Source organism: Humulus lupulus, chromosome 1 (assembly GCF_963169125.1).
Source record: "Humulus lupulus chromosome 1, drHumLupu1.1, whole genome shotgun sequence".
In the NCBI taxonomy this organism is placed as follows: domain Eukaryota; kingdom Viridiplantae; phylum Streptophyta; class Magnoliopsida; order Rosales; family Cannabaceae; genus Humulus; species Humulus lupulus.
In genome coordinates, this window is record NC_084793.1 from 204090444 (window position 1) to 204110098 (window position 19655).

The following is a 19655-nucleotide window of genomic DNA, read 5'->3' on the forward strand; positions in this document are numbered from 1 at the left end:
CTGGAAGCTCTTTTAAGATTGTTGCTGGTATCCTATATCTTGGTTGTGACTAGGAGCTAAGCTAGGGCTCGAGGATCAGATTGCACTCAAGAAGCATCGCTCGTAGTCAGTACACTTGCAGACCAAAGGTAAGAAAACTACACCTGGTTGTGGATTTGTAATGGGATTAAGGGTTCCCTATTATGTATGCTTTCAATGGATGATATTATGCCATGTAAACAGTAAACCAACAACCTAAGAGTGCCAAAGGTTAGACTAGCGCACAGGGCGCGGATCGACCACTGGTAGCCGAGGACAGCTTATTATGCACTGAGCTCGGTTTAAGCGGGCCAGAGTCAGTAGGGTAAACAGAGGGTGCGGCCTAAGTTGCTGGCCCTAATTATAATGTGACTTGACTGTTATTAATGGTTGATTGCATCTCTGATTCCGATTACATGCTATGTGATTAATGTGGAATGTTAAGTGTTTGATCATGCTTAAAGGATTATTTTCTTGTTATGATTGTTGTGATGTATATTATGTTTTCTTGCTAGGCCCTGGCTCACGGGTGCTACGTGGTGTAGTTAAAGGCAAGGGCAAACTTGATCAGCCCTGACTTGGAGAGCTCTGTGAGCGGAATGTACATGACCAGCTACTTAGCCGCCACGGTTGTGAGGATAACAGGAACAGTAGAGCTATAAATATATGTTTTGCCTTAGAGTGGCTGACGGTAGTCTGCATTTTGGAAATTTTGTAAACCAACTTTTAAACACTGTTCCTTTTTGGGATCCCATATGTAAATCTGTTTGAATATATGAAATGTATCTTTTGAGACCAAAACCATTTTAACCCTACCACATTTATGGTTTAGTGACACGTTTTGACTAAATAACTTGATTAGCAAGTCTTGCACCTTTATAAGTACACAGTGTAGCGGTCTTGGCTATCCAGGGCGTTATATGTCTAATCCTGTGGCCAAAATGAAGGAAATGATCGAGGTCAGGGCTGCCGCGGCCAAGGCCTCAACAAAGAAAACGGCTAAGGGCCTGTCCAAGAAGAAAATCATTGAACTAATACTCGGAGACTTAGAACTAGACCTAGGTACTTCTGAGGGAGTTCAAACTGCAGCCTCGGTCCCGGTGGCACTGATTGAGCAACATCCGTCTCAGTCTGCTCCTCTCTAGGTTATTAACTTGGAGCATGAGCCTTCAGAAGGAGGTGGGACGAGTAAAAGGAAGACGGACGATGTCGCCGCGGAGTCTGCGAAGCGGGACAAGAAAACCAAGATAAATAATTTCACCCTGGACGAGGAGCATTACTCTGGTGAAAGCCTTATCATTACACTGGAGCTCTCGGAGGCTCCTGAGCTTCCCATCAACCTGGCCCTTCCTGGGGAGGAGGACTTAATCATCCTGGAAGAGAGGATGAAGATGGTGTCTCGGGCCTAGGACGAGGGGTGCGATAAATGGGACAAGGTAGCCCAGGCCTTGATCATTCGCTGGAAGATGGAGTTTTTCGACTGTCCAGAGGCCTTCAACGCCCCTTAGTAGATCGAGGATTGGTTGGGAGTTGAGACTGGGTTTCGGCCTAAGCTGGGCAGGACACGGGCCTGCTAGCTGCGGACTTGCTAGCCCAGGTGGGGACGTCCATGTCTACCCATCAACTTAAGCGCTATGCCACCTTGGCTAGCAAAGATGCGCTCTTTGTCGCCTAGGCCATTCATCATTAGGACACTGCGGTAAGCCACATGTCCATCTTGTTTCTTCATTATCATTATTTTGTATTTTTTTTCTAACTCTACTTTGTTCCAGGATGCCTTGCTGGCTCACAGGAACGCAGAGCTGGTGGTCGAGATGGAAATGAAGCTGGTGATGGCCCAGATGGAGTTGAAGGGGGCTGTCAACCAGCAAGAAGCTGCCAAGGAGGCTGACCGGGTTTGGGCATTTCATGAGGAGGCTCTGCTCTGCCATGCTCACGGTTTAGAGGCTTCTACCAAGGTGCTCTTGGAGGCGGCTGAGGCCCAACTTTGCTGGGAGTGGGAAAAGGTGGTATCTCTCGGGGCACAAAACCAGGCTTTAAAGGCCATGGCCCAACTGGAGATGAAGCGGAGCGAGAAGGCTCGCAATGAGAAGGAGCAGGTTGACGAATTGTTGGAGGCCACTTTTCACGAGGCCATTTACATGGCCTGGCTCCAAGACAAGGATATGAATCTCCTCCTCTATTTGGATCCGGCTGTGAAGAGGGCCGAGTATGAAGCTAAGGAAAAAGAGGATGCAGCGTTTCTTGCTGGGGATCAACAAAATGAGAAGCTCCAGATGTCTCGGATTAGAACGAAGCCCAGGCCTGAGCCTTTGTACTTTAATTTGGGGTTCCCTCTCTCCTTTTCTCTATTTTTTTAAATATATTATGTTTTTTATGGGGGCAAATCAGGGAAAAATTGTAGACGATTATTACCTTGTCCTAAGACCAAAGTTCAGGTCTCGACGGCCTGGACCGTCTTGGACTTACCAAATATAACTTCACTAGTTCAACCTGACTCTATGGTTCAAGTTCCAATGTCCTGGACCGCTATTGATTTATCAACTGTCATCTGTTTATTTTATCTTAACTTTGATGTTCAGGTTCTAACGCCCTGGATCGCTATGGACTTTTCAGACATGACTTAATTTTAATGGCCTAGACCATTACAAATATGACCTAGGTAGAAATTAGTTGATTAACTTATCTCAAACCCGAGGTTTAGGTTCTAATGACTTGGACCATTTACAAGACTAAATTTAATAGATTTAAACTTAAGATTTAAGTTCTGACGATCCTGGACCGTTCTAAGGGAACCATGAATAGGGATTAGGCTATCCTAGACAAGGCTAGGTCTGAACCATACAGATACGGATTAGGACTAGGCTTTGAGCCTTGCAACCTTTTTTGGGGAGTTGGGTTTTGAACCCTTCGGATCATACGGATTCGGATTAGGACTGGGCTTTGAGCCTTGTATCCTTTTAGTTTGGGAGTTTGATTTTGGACCCCCAATCTATACGAATCTGGATCATAAGCTCTGAACTTTGCATTCTATTTTTTGTTTAATCCTGGATTTGCATAGATGGCCCTTCTACCCCCCAAGTGACCAAAGAGTGTAGTCTTAGGCTATTTGTTCATGTAAAAATTAATGATGGACATGAACTTTTTCTTTTCTTACAATATTTCTTATGGTGTTTTATCCACACCATTTTCATTAAATAAGAGTGGCCTTAAGGCATACATTACTTGAAATTAAAAATATTAGAAAGAGCATAATTAAATCCTCCCGACTACTGATAGTACCAGCGGAGGTGTTCTGTGTTCTAGGCCCTTGGGACCTATGTTCCGTCTAGCCGCTTTAGGCGATATTTTCCCAGACATACTTCGTTTTGGATCTCATAAGGTCCTTCCCAGTTTTGTCCTAGAACCCTCACTCCCAGATGTTGAGATGCAGGGAAGACTCTTATCAGGACTAGATCGTCGGTTCCAAACCTTCGACTTTTAACTTTCGAGTTAAAGTGCCTTGCAATCTTTCCCTAATACATCTTTAGCTCCACTTGTGATTCTTCCCAGGTCTCTTCGATGAGGTCTAGGGATTCTTGGAGTAAGGTGTGGTTCCGAACGAGATCGTATGTATCTCGTCTATGAGACGAGACCGCAATTTCTACTGGGATGGCTGCTTCACATCCGTACACCATTGAATAGGGAGTATGTCCGGTCGATGTTCTTTTCATGGTCCCGTAGACCCATAGGATGTTGAGCAACTCTTCCGGGCACTTGCTCTTGCAAGCTTGTAGCTTTTTCTTAAATGTCCCCTTCAAAACCTTGTTCACAGCCTCTGTTTGTTCGTTCTCTTAAGGCCTTGCGACTGCGGAGAAGCTGATGATGCTATATCTTTCACAATAGTTAGTGAAGTGGATGCTATCAAATTGCTTCCCGTTGTCAAACACGATTTTGTGAAGGAGGCGTATCAGCACACAATGTTGTTGATGTCGAAGCCCAGGGCCTTTTTGGAGGTGAGTGTACTCATTGGTTTCACCTCAACCAACTTGGTGTAATAGTTGACGGCTACAATGGAAAATTTTACTACACCCTTCCCGGTCAGGAGGGATCCTACCAAATCAATTTCCCAAACTGCAAAAGGCCAGGGACTGGTCATCAGGGTTATCTCCGTTGCAGGGGCTCGCAGGATCTTCGCGTACCTTTGGCATTGTTTGCACTTGCGGACATAATCTACACAATCCTTCTTCATTGTTGGCCAGAAATGTCTTTGCCATAGGATCTTCTTGGACAAGCTGAGTCTGGCTGTATGATCTCCGAAAAAACCTTCATGCACTTCGTGCATGATTGCAATCATTTTGGTCCTAGATACGCATCAAAGATAGGGCATGGACAACCCCCTGTGATAGAGTTTTCCATCCATCATGACGTATCTGGGACTTGGTATTGAAGCTTCCTGGCGGTGGCCCTCTCTGTGGGCAATTCCCCAGTGGTTAGATACTGGATGAGAAGGCCCATCTAGGACATAGTGTAATCGATGGCGCTGATGATTGCGGGAGCTTGAATACTGGGCGCAGGTAGATGGTCGATTAGGACTACCCCGGAGAGTTCTGCTTCAATATACGTGGCAAATTTTGCCAACGTGTCTGCAAACATGTTCTGTTCCCTGGGGAACTAGCGGATGAAATATCTTTTGAAAGATTGGAGTAACTTCCGGGTTCGTGCCACGTAGGCGGCCATCTTCCCCCCCTGCTTTGTTTGGTATTCTCGTAAAATCTGCCTGACCACCAGCGGGGAGTCCTTGTGGACTTCGATGTTCTCTGTCCTTACTTCCCGGGCCAAGTGTAATTCGGCCAGCATTGCCTCGTGCTCATCCTCGTAGTTTGACGCTTCGAATTGGAAACTTAGGGTGCTTTGTAGCTGGTGACCTTGAGGGGACATCAGGATGATCCTGTCCCCGATCCCATTCTCATTGGAAGCTCCATCCACAAAGATCTTCCAAAACGGCAATATGGGGTCAACAGGTTCTTCGTCCTCAGTTATCCCAGTGCATTCTAGAATGAATTTGGCCAAGGCCTATCCCTTGATGGAGACTCTGCGAACATAAGCAATATCAAATTGGCTTAGCTCCATGGCCCACTTCAAAAGTCTTCTCGATGATTCAGGCTTTCTTAATACTTGTCATAGGGGATGGTTCGTTAGTACCTTAATGGCATGGGCCTGAAAGTAAGGTCTTAACTTCCTGGAAGCGGTCAGTAAGCAAAATGTCAATTTCTCCATCAAAGGGTATCTGGACTACTCGCCCAACAACCTTTTGCTAACGTAATAGACTGGGAGTTGGACGTTTCCTTCTTCTCGCACTAATGCGGCGCTGATGGCATGTTCTGACACTGCCAAAGATAAGTACAGTGGTTCCCCATCCATAGATTTCGACAAGATTGGCGCTTGGGCCAGATGCTCCAATTTTTGGAAGGCCTCTTCGCATTCGACCGTCCACTCGAACCTCTGGTTTTCGCGAAGTATGTTGAAGAATGGGATGCACTTGTTCGTGGACTTCGACACAAAGCGGCTCAAAGTTGTTATTCTTCTCGTCAGGCTTTGAACATCTTTGTGTTTTCGTGGCAATAGCATGTCAATCAATGCTTTGATCTTGTCCAGGTTGGCTTCTATCCCTCTTGAGCTTACTATGAAGCCTAGAAACTTCCCAGATGCCACGCCAAAATTTCTCTTCTTGGGATTCAACTTCATCCTGTACTTTCAGATAATGGAAAATGCTTCTGTCAGGTCGTCCGTATGTTGGTTCGATGTCTTGGACTTGACCAACATATCATCTATGTAGACCTCCATGTTCTTCCCAAGTAGGTTCTAGAACATTCTGTTGACCAGTCTTTGATAAGTGGCCCTAGCGTTCTTAAGCTTGAAGGGCATGGCGATGTAGCAATATACACCCTTGTCCGTCTAGAAGCTGGTGTGTTCCTAGTCTGCTACATGCTTCGAGATCTAGTTGTAGCTGGAATAAGCATCCATGAAGCTTAGAAACTTGTACCCAGATGTAGCATCCACCATCTAGTCAATTCGGGGTAGATGGTAGCAATCCTTTGGGCATGCCTTGTTGAAGTCCGTGAAGTTGATGCAAGTCCTCCACATTCCGTTTGGCTTTAGGACCAACACTGGATTTGCCAGCCAAATGGGATACAAGGCCTCCCATATGAGGTTGATCGAGGACAATTTCTCGATTTCCAGCTTAAGGGCCTTCTCCCTTTTCGTGCCCAAGGGCCTTCGCTTCTTCCAGACATGAGTTGCATTCTAGTCGATGTTCAAGGCATGGAATATGACGTTGCGGTCAATCCTGGTCATATCCGAGTGAGACCAGGCCAAGACGTCCTGGTTTTCTTTTACCCAGGAAATTATGTCTGCCCTGACCTCCGGGTTCAAGTTTCTCCCTATCCAAATCACTTTGGACAGGTCGGTGTTACTGATGCACACCTCCTCAACCTCCTCCATTGGTTCTAATGCCCTATATGCCTCTATTCGTGGATCCAATTTGTCGTCCTCCCGGACCACCCTCCGTGGTGGCTGTGGTGGTGGGATTGGATCAGCATTTTCCTTTTTGAGAGGTTCTTCGCAGACCATGAAGATTGGTCGGGCGAAGACATGATAGCATTTTCGGGCTCTCTTTTGATCTCCCCGTACTGTCCCCACTCGTTCGTTATACACTAGAGCTTCATGCATAGATGGAGAATGGAGGTGATGGCAGCAAAGTCGACTAGAGCGAGGCGCCCAAAAATCACATTGTACGTAGTGGGGAAATCCACCACTATGAAGGTGCAATACTTGAATGAGCCTTGAACCTCATTCCCCAACGTCACAGGGAGTTGACTCTTGCCCATCGAGAGCAATGAATCCCCATTAAAGCCATAGATTTGCATTGGGCATGAGGCTAGGTCCGCCTCTATTAGGCCAATCGCCATGAAGGCTGGCTTAAATAGGACATTGATGAAACTCCCATCGTCCACCAACACTCAGGATACTCTTCTTTTGGCGATTTGGGCATCAATGAACAAGGGGTCATGATGCGAGAAATGAACGTTCCAGGCATCTTCCTCCGTGAACGTTATGTCCATGTTCATTAGCTTTGGGCGCTGGGCCGAAGTGTGGACCAACGCACACACCTCATGGTCGTGATCGAGTTCACCGATGTATCTCTTCTGATCATTCCGGGATGGTCCTCCCAGGTGCAGGCCTCCAGATATGGTGGCTACATGGCCATCTTCTCGAGGAGGCGTGGTTCCGGGGGGATATGGCATCCCGTGTTATATTATTTCATATAATATAATGTTAGATTAAATAATGTGATAAAATATGATTTGTCACACCTTGTAACATATTATTGAGGGTCACAAAATTGGACACATGTGTGTGCCCAAATGTGACATATTTGGGAGTTACAAAATAATGTTATATTATTTCATATAATATAATATTAGATTAAAAAATGTGACAAAATGTGATTTTTCACACCTTGTAACATATTATTGAGAGTCACAAAATTGGACACATGTGTGTGCCCACATGTGACATATTTTGGAGTTACAAAATCAGTTACAAATTTGTAACTCTCAAATATTACCCAATAATGTGTATATTATATGTTACACATTTGAGATTGGATTTCACAAAGTCATGATGATATATGACTGTTGGAGACATGTTTTAAACTCCCAATAGGTGTTTGGAGGTTACAAAATCATGTGGGAAAGGATTTGGGACGTTTTGGAACGTTTTGGAAAATCACATTTTTGGCTGAAAAAAAGTTGTGGCTGCGGCCACTGTCTTTCCCTGGCCGCGGCCTGGGGGACAGAGGCCAGTGGCCGCGGCCACTGATGATTCTGGCCGCGGCCAGTGAGGGTGACAACCTATGTGGTTTTTCAGTTTTTTCCAAATTGAACAGTTTTAACATCCCAAATAACTCCAAAATCTCTATTTTAATTCCATAAACATCCAATTAAAAATTTGTAACAGCCATGGGGGTCGGTGGAATTTGAAATTCAAAGGGGTATCTCAAACTCTATAAATAGGAGCCTAATGCTCACTTGTAAGACACCCAATTTTTCCATCCACAAAGCACTTGGCTGGAAAATACACCTTGAGGCTTGATTATTCCAGAAAGCATTTCCAAAAATCTGTGAGAGATCACTTAGTGCTTAAGTTAGCGGGAAATAAGCTTTTGGACAAAGGTTTTAAACTTTGTTCAAGTTGGTGATCCCCAACCCTCATCACTTAGGTTGTGTAAGTGAGAGTTTACTATTGTTTTGTTCTAGCATTTTCTCTATTTCTTTTCTTCTTATTTTCATTTTCTATTTACTTGTAACTTTTGTTTAGAGTTGTATCTTTCACCATTCTCTTCTTCTCCTTCTTCCTCTTCCTTTCTTTGTTTGTTTGTATTTTCAGTTATAGAGTTGTAACACTCTTTTTAATCAATCATTATTTATTTGTAATATTTTGCATAGAGTTGTATTAAATTACCTTTTCCATTGAGGCAATAACATCTATTTTTCCTAACAATTGTTAGAGAATATATGTTATTGCTCAATGGAAAAGTAGAAAAACAAAAATACAACTCTATGCAAAAAAATACAATAGACAAGGTAATTAATTAAATAAATATTACAAATCAATTGCTCAAAATACAAGTAAATAGAAATAAGAGAAGGAAGAGAATTATAAGAACTAAAAACGCTAAAACAAAAGATACCTATGAATATGTAAATAGAAATAGAAGTAAAGGATTACAAACTCAAAACAATAATAATACAAGAAGTACAACTGAATGAAAAGAACAATGAAAAACACAAACTCACACTCAACCAAAGTGTAGAGTAATGGGGATCACCAACTTGAACAAGGTTCAAAACCTTTGTCCAAAAGCTTATTTCCCCCTATTCTCTAAGCACTAAGGGATCTCTCAAGGGAATAGCTCTCTGGAATAATCAAGCCTCAAGGTGTATTTTTTAGCCAAGTGCTTTGTGGATGAAAAATGGTGTGTCTTACAAGTGAGCATTAGGCTCTTATTTATAGAGTTTGAGATACCCTTTGGATTTCAAATTCCACCAACTAAGTGTGCCTTGCTTTAGCAAGTAAATGAATCAAGATAAACATTGAGGTTTCTTATCTTGATCTATTGAGTGTTTATCATGAAGCTTATAGACTCATGATGAACTTTGAGAATCATAGGTCTAGATTTATCTTGGAGGATAAATGACTTATTAGAAATGAAGAGATTTCTATTTTAAAGTGATATTTAATTGTCACTATGTGAGAAATGTGGGGGTGATGCTCCAAAGTTAATCAATTTATTTTGTTGTTAATCAATTGATTAATTTGGTCATCCTATCAAATAGGTGATTTGGAATTCCACATTTTAAATCACATTGGCTATATGTGTATAGAATGGATAAATCTAGACATGCTTGGTGTCTAAAGTTACTGTTTGTAATATTTTGATTCAAGAAGGAATCAATTTAAAACATAAAGGAGAATTTTAGAAACAAAGAGATTTCTAGAATTAATATTCAAATGTTTATCTTGGATATTAAACTATAAAATAGTGGGGGTGTTGACTATGGTCAAAATCACTATTTTAAAGGGGTAACTATTTTAATCAAACTATGGCTAGCAACAAAGTTTGAATAAAATAATGAGAGTGTCTAAGTATGCATACATGAGAAAATAAATGATTCAAATGGAATCAATTTTACATCTCAAGAGATGGGACTTAGACTCCCTAAAGAGATTCACGGTTGATGGTAACCTATCTTAATACTAGTAACCAAACTAGTATTAGGTTCAATAGGTAATAACAAGTCAATCAAGTGAATAGATAGTAGTACTCAAATTTTGTCCCATCTGAGATATGAGTACTAGTGTGTTACCAAAATGAGGGTTAAAACCGAAAGGTTTTTTAATAGAACTCAGTCTTGAAAAGACAAGTATTTTAGGGTAACAAAATACTGTAAGAGTTCTACCTATATAGACCTAGGGGTGGTGCCGCCCCTCATGAGAATTGGGAGTCATTCTCAAGAAAAGTTTATAAATGGAATGTGCACATGGCCATTAACGGTGCAAAAGCGAGACATTGAGGTCTCAAGTGAACATAGCAAAGGTGTGTGTGTTATCACCGGTTTGTTATCAAGGGATAGTGGTTCAATGCTTCGGCAACCAAAATTTCAACAAACTTTGTGATAATTACACTAAGGTAAAATTCAAGTCGAAAGACATTTTAGTTTATGCACCAATGCAAAGGTTTCTATAGAGAGTGATTATTTAATCAAGTGGGGGAATATTATATTTTAATATAATGTTTGATTGATTAAATAAGTGTTACAAAAAGTGATTATTTAATCTAGTGGGGGAATGTTATATTATTTCATATAATATAATATTAGATTAAATAATGTGACAAAATGTGATTTGTCACACAAATGTGTTTTTTCATACCTTGTAACATATTATTGAGAGTCACAAAAATTGGACACATGTGTGTGCCTAAATGTGACATATTTTGGAGTTACAAAATCAGTTACAAATTTGTAACTCCCAAATATTACCCAATAATGTGTATATTATATGTTACACATTTGAGATTGGATTTCATAAAGCCATTATAAAATATGGATGTTGGAGACATGATTTTAACCCCAATAATGTGTTTTGGGAGTTACAAAGTCATTTGGGAGGGTTTGGAACCGTTTGGAAAAACAGCACATTTTCAAATGCTGAAAATGGGCTATGGCCGCGGCAACTGAATGTTGGTGGCCACAGCCGGGGGGACAAAAAGCAGTGGCCGCGGCCACAGGTGCATTTTAGACCAATTTTTAGTTTTTTCCAAATGTGTTGAACGGTTCTAAAAACCCAAATAACTCCCAAATCTCAATTTTAATTCCATATTAATCCAATTAAACATTGGTAACAGCCATGGGAGTTGGTGGAATTTGAAATCCAAAGGGTTTCTCAAACTCTATAAATAGGAGCCTAATGCTCACTTGTAAGACACACCATTTTTCATCCACAAAGCACTTGGCTGAAAAATACACATTGAGGCTTGATTATTCCAGAGAGCTATTTCCTTGAGAGATCCCTTAGTGCTTAGAGAATAGGGGGAAATAAGCTTTTGGACAAAGCTTTTGAACCTTGTTCAAGTTGCTGATCCCCATTACTCTACACTTTGGTTGAGTGTGAGTTTGTGTTTTTCATTGATCTTTTCATTCAGTTGTTCTTCTTGTACTATTATTTTAATATAAAGATGAAACTTTATAGAGAAAGAGTTGTAACCTATTTTTATCAAACCATTAAAGTGATTTGGAATTCCACTAATGTTTTAAAACCATTTTTGCAAAGGTTTAACATTATATTAATCAATCAAACATTAAAGCTTATTTGAAAGTAACATATATTCTCTAACAATCAAAAAGTTTTATACATGTAATTTTTTTATCTTTTCATTCATTTACTTGAGTCCTATTTTAATATAATGTTTGATTGATTAAATAAGTGTTACAAAAAGTAATTATTTAATCTAGTGGGGGAATGTTATATTATTTCATATAATATAATGTTAGATTAAATAATGTGACAAAATGTGATTTGTCACACAAATATGATTTGTCACACCTTGTAACATATTATTGAGAGTCACAAAATTGGACACATGTGTGTGCCCAAATGTGACATATTTTGGAGTTACAAAATCAGTTACAAATTTGTAACTCCCAAATATTACCCAATAATGTGTATATTATATGTTACACATTTGAGATTGGATTTCACAAAGTCATGATGATATATGATTGTTGGAGACATGTTTTTAACTCCCAATAGGTGTTTGGAGGTTACAAAATCATGTGCGAAAGGATTTAGGACGTTTTGGAACGTTTTGGAAAAATCACATTTTTGGCTGAAAAAAGGCTGTGGCCGCGGCCACTGTCTTTCCCTGGCCACGGCCTGGGGGACAGAGGCCAGTGGCCGCGGCCACTGATGATTCTGGCCGCAGCCAGTGAGGCTGACAGCCTATGTGGTTTTTCAGTTTTTTCCAAATTGAACGGTTCTAACATCCCAAATAACTCCCAAATCTCCATTTTAATTCCATAAACATCCAATTAAACATTGGTAACAGCCATGGGGGTTGGTGGAATTTGAAATTCAAAGGGGTTTCTCAAACTCTTTAAATAGGAGCCTAATGCTCACTTGTAAGACACACCATTTTTCATACACAAAGCACTCGGCTGAAAAATACACCTTAAGGCTTGATTATTCCAGAGAGCTATTTCCTTGAGAGATCCCTTAGTGCTTAGAGAATAGGGGGAAATAAGCTTTTGGACAAAAGTTTTGAACCTTGTTCAAGTTGGTGATCCCCATTACTCTACACTTTGGTTGAGTGTGAGTTTGTGTTTTTCATTGATCTTTTCATTCAGATGTTCTTCTTGTATTATTATTGTTTTGAGTTTGTAATCCTCTACTTCTATTTCTATTTACATATTCATAGGTATCATTTGTTTGAGGGTTTTAGTTCTTATAATTCTCTTCCTTCACTTATTTCTATTTACTTGTATTTTGAGCAATTGAGTTGTAATATTTATTTAATCAATTACCTTGTCTATTGTATTTTTTTTTATAGAGATGTATTTTTGTTTTTCCACTTTTCCATTGAGCAATAACATATATTTTCCTAACATCCCGAGCTTGGGAGCCATAGGGCCTCCAAAATATTGCACTATTGGGGCCCCCTGAGGGGCCTGTGGTCCCAATTCTGGAGCATTCCCTCCCTTAGGAGTTCGGTATGGTACCTGCGCGCCCTGGGCCAAATATTTTCTGGGAGCCACTTGCAGTCCTGGATCTCGCATTGGCATCCTAACCCATTGGTGGAGATGTCCCAGTTTGATCAAATTCTCGATCTCATCTTTCAGCTGACGACACTCTTCAGTCATGTGGCCCATGTCCTTGTGATAGACACACCTTTTGCTGGTGTCCCTCGAATTCTTTCCCCCTTTAAATATGGGGCTTGGTTTCCAGTAATGGACTATGTTTCCCATTGCAAGGGAGATGTTTTCTTGGGTATCCACCAAGTTTGTATACTCCATGTACTGGGGCTCGTTCCCCCTTTTTCCCTTCTTTGTGGGCTCGAATCAGCTCTGATTTTTTCCAGATCTCTTTTCTGATGTGGGGTTTATGCTCGCCTCAGTCGCTTTGGTCTAGGATGGTTGGGCACCCCTGGGAGCAGTGCTATATCCAATTGGTGCCACTCTGTATCTGGAGAAGGAGCTGGAGCATACCCCGATGAAGTGGGCCCATTGACAGTCGGGGTCATAAACTACATTCTGAGGGTTTCAGCGGGTCCGGACACTGCTAGAGGCGTCGGATAGAGAATTGTCGGGTACTGTGCTCCGTACCTGGGAAGGGTTTGTGCTGTCGATTGGGGTGTTGGCTGCCATCCAAAGGCCTAGATTCGAGCCTTTTCCCAGTTGATGAAGCCTTGTGCCTGCCTTATAAATTCTTCAAGAATGGATGCCTTGTTGCGTTGCATGTTGTCCCAGAGCAGGGATCCTACTCTGATTTCGGACTGAAGGGCTACTAGGCACTGCTCATCATCCACCTTAGTTTTTCAAGCTTCCTCCGTTAAGCGTTCGATGTAAGCCCTAAGGATTTCGGTGGGATGTTGCTTAATGTTGGCCAGTACACTGACTTCCATGTCCATTTTTTGACCGGCCACAAATTGTTTACGAAAAGGTGATTGCAATTCGGACCAAGGCTGGATCGATCCCGTCCTGAGCCTTTTCCACCACTCTTCGATGGAATCAGCTAAAGTAATTGAGAAGCATAGACATTTGTCATTTTCGCAAACATGAGCTACACTCATCAAGCGATTGTAGCGGGATAGATGATCTCTCAGGTCAATGTTTCTGGTATAGGCGAGTATGTCCGACATCTTGAACCCTTTGGGTAACAAGACTTCCAGGATATGCTTGGCGCATGATTCCTTTTCTTCGTCTTCATAATCAGAACCTCCACCTTCTTGCTTCCGGACCAAGCGGTCCGTGACCTTTTTTAGAGCAGCCAGCTGTTCCATGAACTGCCTGGCCATTCCATCGTCAAGGGGAACTCTTTCGTTCCTCCTGTCATTGATTTTATTCCTCAAGTTGCCTCCTCGAGGGCAAATCTTTTCTTTTCAGGCCTACTCCTTTTGAGCGTTGAGGTTGTCTCGTAAATCCACGCGGGGTGTGCCATCTCCCGAACTGACCATTTCAGGTTCTTCTCCGCATTTGCACCTTTCGTGATCCTTGTTCACAGAAGCATTGGGATAAAAGCGTCTTCCCTAATCTTCTTGCCTGGGGACGTTCTAGGGCTTAGTACCCTGTGGGCATTTCCCCTGGTGATTGTTCGGATGATTCCATCCTGGGACCGGATTCATCTGTTCTTTCCTAGGGAATTGCCCTGGGTCAGCTGTGGTTTTTGGAGCGGGAGAAGCCTTCTTGTTGTGGGGGTTTGCTTTTTTCGACTGGGATCGGCCACTCTATCTTTCCCTTTTTCTAGAACTATGTTTGATGGACTGGCTTCGTGATGCGAGGATCGTCCCGGAGAATGAATATGGGTTGTAGCAATGTTGGGTATGCCAATCCCTATAGGTGGGACAGGCGGCTGTCTTCCTGGGGAAGGAACGACTGAGTGATTTGTTGTAAATCCCTGCACAACAATAAAGGCTTGAAGAGCCAAGAGGGACTTTTGCATCAGGCAGGTGGTCTTCTGCTGTCCTGCCATCTTTGTTTCTTGTTTCAGGACCTGTTGCCTCATACGAACCACTTTTGGTTCCTCTTACCAGGATCAACGGAATTCTCAGCCTCGTGGTCTTCATACCTCTCTCCATATTCCTCGTAATAGCCTTCATTGTATTCACCCCCTTCTCTGAAGTTTTTGGAGTCATCAGGCCCATGGTAAGGCACATCATCTTGTTGGCCTTGAGGAAGTGGTTGGTATTGCAATGGCTCTCCATTGTCTTGTTGCTATTGCTGAGCGGGATCAAACCCGGTATGTTGGGTGTTTACCATTTTCACAGATGTCAAAGAATGACTCAAGCTTTCTTCAGCTCTCAATGAAAGCACCAAAAAATTTACCGAGATTTTCGGAACTATAAATATATTGAAAGATAAGAGCTAGAAAGAAAGGATAAGAAATAAATATGGTAACAATTTTTACGTGGTTGAGGCGTTAATGAGCCTTAGTCCACGAGTCACTACTATTAGGCTTTAGAGAGTTTTGACAATGGAGGTTTTCTGCAAGTTCAGTAGCGTTTAGCTTACAAGAGAAAATCTTAGATCCTCACTACAGTGCACGAATGGCCTTATTTATAGGCATTCATGTGACTTGGGCCAGACTATTTCAGACCCAATAAGGATAGAATTACAATTGCTCGCTAACGAAGCCATAATACAAGAAATATAACATGATTAAAGGATGTTAATCTGGGCCCATTGGGCCGACTTAGGCGTGATAAAGCCTTACAACTGCCTTTTGTACGTTGGCACAGACTAATCCGCGTGGGCTATTAAGGGGATCCTGGGGACAGGATTTGTCAAATTAGTGGGAATATTGTTTCCTAGGAACAACGTACGTTCCGTGCGTACCCCATTCCGCATATTAGTTAGGGAGACCAACTGCTGGATTTCTCAGGGACACGTCAACTGTAGAAAGGACTAGGCTTGTTATATCTGGATAGGTGGTCCAAATTCATTTACTGATGTTCCGGTTCGTTTACCAAGCATCGGGTTCATTTGCCAAGGTAGACATCTTGATGGGGGAGGCTTCACTTGGATCCCACTCGATGGGATCCATCTCTTGGAATGGATCGTCCGTCACCAAAATTTACATCCAGAGGATATAGATTGAGTGTGATCAAGAAGGTGATTCGAGCCTACATCTTAGAACGGCCCATTTGCTATGCCCATGCTACTCACCAGTTATTGGGCTTGGTATGGTCTGGGCCAACAAGGTTTCCTTGCTCATTGTTCCCTGGCCCCATGTTGGGCCGGGGCCTTTCCTGAGGGCTCATGGAACCCGTTTGACCATGCCATGTGTCCAAGGTGGAAAATATGGATAACAGTTATAAACACCTTCTCTTTGTTGAAGCGGCCTACATAGTCTTGCAAAGGCTCACTCCGCGGTTGAACTATGATGTATAGGTCTTCCCAAGATTTTTCAAGCTGCCTGCTACTGACAAACCACTCAATAAAAGTGTCAGTCAATTGTGCAAAATTAGAAATAGAACTATTAGGTAAATAAGTATACCACTGGAGGGCTAGTCCAATCAGACTAGAACCAAACCCCTTACACATGCAAGCATCTCTCATGTCACGCGGGATGGCCACAGTAAACATCCTCTTTCTATATTTGATGATATGGTCATCATGGTTAGACGTCCCGTCGAACATCTTCATGTGAGGGAAGCAACTTTTTTGGCATCTCGACCATTGAAATATCATCAACGAACAGGGAGTCAGCGTAGTAGCTTGATGCACTTTTTTTTTTATTGGAGCTGGCATTCCAGGAATCTGTTGGATAAGTGCTTCCTTCTCGGCCAATTTACGAGCCAACTAAGGATCTTGGATTGGAAGTGAGCCGATGATGGTATGGCAGGCTGGCTCACTTACGACTTGTTGATTCAGTCTGATTGCTTGCTGCTCAAGGATGTTTTGACAAGCTCCATTGAATGTCTGGTTGGCTCCAGTGGCTGGCTGACTGGCTCCTGGAACCTAGTGCTGTCCAGCAACAGTGGTTGGCTGACTGGCTTCTAGGATCTGCTGATATCCGAATCTAGTGGCTGGTTGACTGGCTCCTGGAACATCCTGTAATCTAGTTGCTAAGGCTAGCTAGCTGACTCCTAGAGTCTGCTGTTGTCCGGGTGCAGATGAATATCCATGCTTAGTCATGGTTACCTGTTCTCATGCATTAACATTTGAATTTTGTATGTTATACATGGTAGGTGGTGTTTGATAGTTCATTTATGATGATGATGGATCTGTCTGATTCAGTCCATCATTACTAGAGATAGGGGTGAAGTTGCTCAAGTTGAATCAGGATGATTGGGCTTTGAAAGCGGGATTGTTAGACCTCGGTAGTCTGAGAGGACAGGCTTCCATTCGCACAAGCAAGTCTACATTCTCAGTTTCAAGCCTCTTCATTTTCTCATGATCCTCATTCATTTGGTAGTAAGGGCGACGAGCTGGGCGGCCAAATCGGGTGTCTCAGTCACGTCTGACACAGCTCAGAAGTGAACTCCTTGATTCTTTGTTAATCATCTGATTGCTAGTGCCCCATGGTGGGTGCCAAAAAGTAGAGGTTGTTTCCTACAATTGATTAAACGGGCACCAGCAACCTGTCAAGAACAAAGAAGGAGGTAGTAGTTCAATTGGAAGCACCAGTGGGGTGTCATCCAAAGGGACTCTAATGCTCAAGTTAGTCAGATTGTCGTTAAAAATAACTGGATAAGTAAAATTATAACGTAAGTAATAGTAAATAATTAAGTAGAATGATGATCAGGGTGACGGCAGAGGTTGACAGTCCGGCCAGGTCAGTCTGACTGGTTCATTGTTAGGTGACAGCAGAGCTCGACAGTCTTGTCAGGTTAGTCTGACTGGTTCGTGGCCAGCAGATGGTGGAGCTTGATAGTCTAGTTAGGCCAGTCTAATTTTTTCGTGGCTAGGAAACAACGGAGCTCGACAGTCAGTTCAGGTTAGTCTAACTAGTTCGTGGTCAAGAGACGGCAGAGCTCGACAGTCCGGTCAGGTCAATTTGACTAGTTCGACTCGCGTGACTAGATCGGCTTGAAGGAATCTTGCAAGTCAAAGAGAGTATTCAGAGTAATGGATATTGTTATCCCTCAAAATTCAAGAGATAACATGGCGAATGAGAATACAACACGTGGCATTACAAGTCAAGGAAAAATGACAAAGTATTGAAAAAAGACCGATGAACAAAAATGGATAGGTCCAAGACCTATAGGGAAGTCAACTAGGCCTAAACCTCCTAGGGGTGGTCGGCCTGACCCCAACCCCTAGGGGTGTTTGGCCTGGCATGCTCCCAAATACATTTTGCTGGATAAAGTTCACACTCATTCAAGCTGAAATCAACAGGCCTAGCACCCAGAAGATCAACAGGCCTAGCACCCAAGCTCTAAAGGTTCGTCAGGCCTAACACCTAAGTCTCATAGACCAACCAAGACTTAGCATTTTCCCAAAGGTTTCAATCGTGTATCGTCAACCACGATCCAGAGAAACAATGAGAAGACCCACGATCTCATAATCATTGGGAAGTGGACATGTATCTCCACTCCCAATGATTGTGTACCAAACCACAATCCTCAGTATTACTGATCATGTAACAGCCCCTGGCTACTATAAATAAAGGACCCAAGGCTTCATAAATAGGGGGATCTTTGGACATATATTTTTTGGAGAGAAAATTCTGGGAAAATTGTGACGAGTGAACTCTTCAGTTCATTTTTGTAATTGTCAATCGAGTGATTCAAAACTAAAGACTAAGTGGATTATGTTATTATTGTTCATCATATTAGGGTTGAACTGAAGGTTATGAAGATTGCATCTGAAGACAATCTTGCAGATCCGTTTCAAAAACACTACCAGAAGTTACATTTGATAAGCATATCAAGGAAATGGGATTAGTAGAATTAAGGCATTAATTTCAATTAGTGCAAGTGGGAGTTTGTTGGGGTTTTATGCCCTAATTAAAACCTAATTTCATTGTAATCTCATTTATTATCAATAAAATAATAGAAATCATTTTTTGACTTGGTCAATCAATTTGCTCACATGTTTTATTTTCATGATTATTTGTTTAATATAAACTTCTATTAAATCTCGAGCATATAGCTAATCGTATTTATAGTGACGTAATCACAGTGGAATATAAATATGATTATATGTTCAAAAATAAGTTAGTTCTAAGATTAGTCAGTGCACATGATTTACACTGACTTGCCAATCTACGATATGATCTACTTACACATTGTAGTATTATGTTCTTTCCATAACATTAGCAAAGTAGATAAGATCAGATGTATTTGTTACGTCGGACTGGACCGATATTGACAGTTGATAGGATAAGTAAACATACTATTATTATTATCTATTCTAGTCATATCATATAGGTGACCATAGGTCAATTCAATCTCAATTCTGAGTGGGTAGTATTCTAATTGATTGTATTATTTGAGTTCTTTGACTTGTTCGTTACCAGCTTACCCTACGGACTAGCCCATACTTACATCTTGGGAACTCAGTAGTATAATTGAGTGGGAGTGTTAATCATAGATATGAACATCTATAGCTTTTGATGAAGAAGTGAATCGATGGTTTCATTTTAGTTTGGTTCAATGTGCTAAATGATAGATATCTCATTTCAATAATTAATATTAGTTTACTGAAATATCATTTACAAGGAACTAAGTGTTTTAAGTATAGCATACAAGGAGTTGTAAAACAGTATTTTAGTCTCATCTCATTGTAGATCGTCTATAGATGATTGAGTGACAATTATGGTTGTAACTATGGATAATTAATAATGTATCTATATTGCTTATAGAGTGTTCTATT